Source organism: Centruroides vittatus, unplaced genomic scaffold, assembly GCF_030686945.1.
Source record: "Centruroides vittatus isolate TY-2023 unplaced genomic scaffold, ASM3068694v2 contig_150, whole genome shotgun sequence".
NCBI classification, from domain to species: Eukaryota; Metazoa; Arthropoda; class Arachnida; order Scorpiones; family Buthidae; genus Centruroides; species Centruroides vittatus.
Window position 1 is genome coordinate 461,201 of NW_027120928.1, and position 3,132 is coordinate 464,332.

A 3,132-nucleotide genomic window follows, 5' to 3' on the forward strand; every position below is an offset into this window, starting at 1 on the left:
CGGACTCGGTCGGCTGTATGCTTAATTTTACAGCAAAATTCGATGCGTTATCGATACGGGGAGGCAAACCAAGCTCCGAAAAGTCGTCTTCCATTAACTTGTAGAAATCACGGAAAGTGCATCTCGACCAAAATTCGTCGTTGCAACTCAAATCGGCAAAACTAGTCATTATCGAACAATTGGCAATAAACTAAACGCGGGGAGGTAAGGAGAGGAAAAAATACGGTCTTTCCTTAATTTCTGATTACTTGGTTCTCTAACTTTTAGGATTAAATTGTAAAAACAGAAATAAAAATACTTACTAATACTGGAGGAATTAATAACAATACATATTCACAGATAGCAATTTGTGTGCAAATGAAATATCGTTACGAAAAAAAAAACACAGCAATTAATCCAATACGCAATTCGTCGCAACACAGCGGTAAACGATTCCAACAGGAAACTAGTCGATTTGCATAAAATTGCCCAGAAATGAACAGAAATCACGTCGCAGATCATGCATTTGCATATTCGTTCGTAACACCCCTACGAATTTCCCGCCGATTTTACTCTCGCACGACGTCACGAAAAGGCTCCCTCTACCGTCGCAAATTTACACACTACCGTCTCCGTTTCGAGGTTACAGGATACTCGGCAACGTCGAACGCAGGGTAGAAACCGAACGGGGAAAAAATCCCCGCGTCGTCGACGTCTCGACTCTAGGGAAAAATTTTTTCCCCGTCGCAGTTTCCGAAGTAGGGAAAAATTTCCCCGGCCGCCATTTTGGATCCTAAGGTAACATTAACCATTTTTTCTTTCTGAAACACATTCTTTCACATTTTCTTGTACTGTACTCACCAATACAAAGAAATACTTTCTTTTATCGGATGTACAGTACAGTCACAGTTATACGTGTTTTTAAATTGTAATTTGTATCTAAATCATTCGTTTCTACCTGGTGTTTATTTTTGTCTCAAATATGAACGTTTGTTAAATGAGAATACCAGTTACATGCGTAATTTTCTTTTACTCTTTTCTCTTATTCTTCCATCTGAATTTTAATCATACGTTCGAGTCAGCGGCGCCCGCAGACTATGAAAAAAGGGGCACAAGCTATAAAAAAGAGCATCGTACATTCTGCAAGGAGCTTCAAACTATATGATTCAGCGTCGGATCAGCGGTCCCATAAGGTTGCGCTGGTTGCACTCGGGGCTAACTTGGCCTTGAAAACAAGGAGTGGGGGTTTGGTCAACGTAGGACGAAATTGCATGGATCATTGGACAGATGTCGTTCATTAGTTTCTTTTATATTTACAGAATAGGCTAGAAGTCACGAATTTTCTATTGTTTAGGTCCGTCTTGGGGATTAGGAAAAGGGCAATCGAGACGAAAAGGAGAGGCACGTCTCCAAGTGTCCCTGGTTCGAGTTCATTAATGTACTGTACTGTACTATACTTATTTTCCCTAGATCGTTAGAAAACACGATGTTTATCCATGATCCACCAAATATTTTTCATTTTGACTTACATGTGAATCATCATACCGTACTTCTAAGTGTTCTCTGAAGAGTCTAAAATTTTGTCTTTATATCGCACTTCGGAATCATTATATCGGATGTTCATAATTAAAGTACCCCTATTCAACGCCGTATAGAAAAATATTTAACAATCTAAATGCGAAAAATCTAGTATAGTAACTTTTCAAGACATTTCAAGTAAAAATATTAAAACAAACTCACCACTGTGGCACTTTTAGCACTGCAAGCAACAAACATTTTATTTGTATAAGACACTCGGACTATAGAGACTTTAGCAATGCAAAAGATACTGTTCAATGAAATCCTCATTCTGACAGTGTAAAACCTGAAAGTGATGAACAGTGTGTTCAACGGCCGACCCGTAATTGATCCTCTGCGATGCTTCTCACGTGCAACATAGTATTGTCTTTTAAGGCTGCCAAATTTCCAACGTGCTTTACAAACTACACTTTTTTTGTGTCCCCACAATCAAAAATCACTCTGTTATTAGTAAAATTTTGCAGAAACTACTTTACAAAATGCCTGATATGTAGAAGTGCCTGCCTCATATGAAAATGGTTGAGTTTAGATGCTATTGCAGTTGGGGTACGACAGAATTGTTCCACAAATTGCACGACAGAATCTCTTTGACATCTCTTTGACATCATCATAGAGGAAATTGGAATAAGCTTCTTCAAAGAAGAATGATCCAACGATCAATGTGACTATGGATCTACAACAGGCTAAGTGAGTGCAGTGAAATTTGGTAAAAAATATGAGGATTTTTCGTGTCAAATACAAAGTTATGGGTTTTATACTGTTCTAACGAGGTGAAAATGGGCTTAGGCCCTTCACAGGATCTTCCATAATCACGATACATCTATTTCCATTCTGAAAAGGAAGATCAATGCAAGGATCAGTAGGATTTCTGGGTCAGTGGCAATCTGATTGTGACTGATCTTATACGGATAACAATGCACCGACTTTCTTAGTACAGTACTTCAACATTTTAGCCACTTTTACACCCAGAAATTGGCTTCAACACGTATGCTTATGCAATGGTGAGTTGGTTTAGTGGTGAGCTTTGGTATTAATTATTTTAAGATATTCCGCACGTCCTAGAATATTATTACATCCCGTTTAATTGCATTTGGACCGCTAAATAAGGACAAATAAGGATACTTTAATTACCATTAGTACTTAATTAGTATCATTAGTACAAGAAGAGTGCAAATAATTTTTTTGAGAATGATTTACTTGCATTTTTCCTTTGGCCAATTCAAAATTCTCGTTTTTTTTCACCGAATTCGTCAAAAATTACAGGATCATACAACAATATATATACTTTTTTTATCTTCAACCTCACTTCATTAAGTTATTTGCAGTTAAATTAATTTACACTAATCGCCCGACTCATAAAAATGATCCGGTTTTACAGCAAAGATCAAAAAATGTAATTAAAAGTGTCTGCATCTAATGAAATGTCAAGGTTTTATGTGGCTGGAGCCTGTGAAGTGATCTTCTCTGTCAAGCAGGAAAGCCATACAGGTAAAGCGAACACCAACGATTCCAAGTAAATATATAATTAAATTCAATCGCAAAAGAATTGATACTTTGATGTCGGAAAGTAAAAAC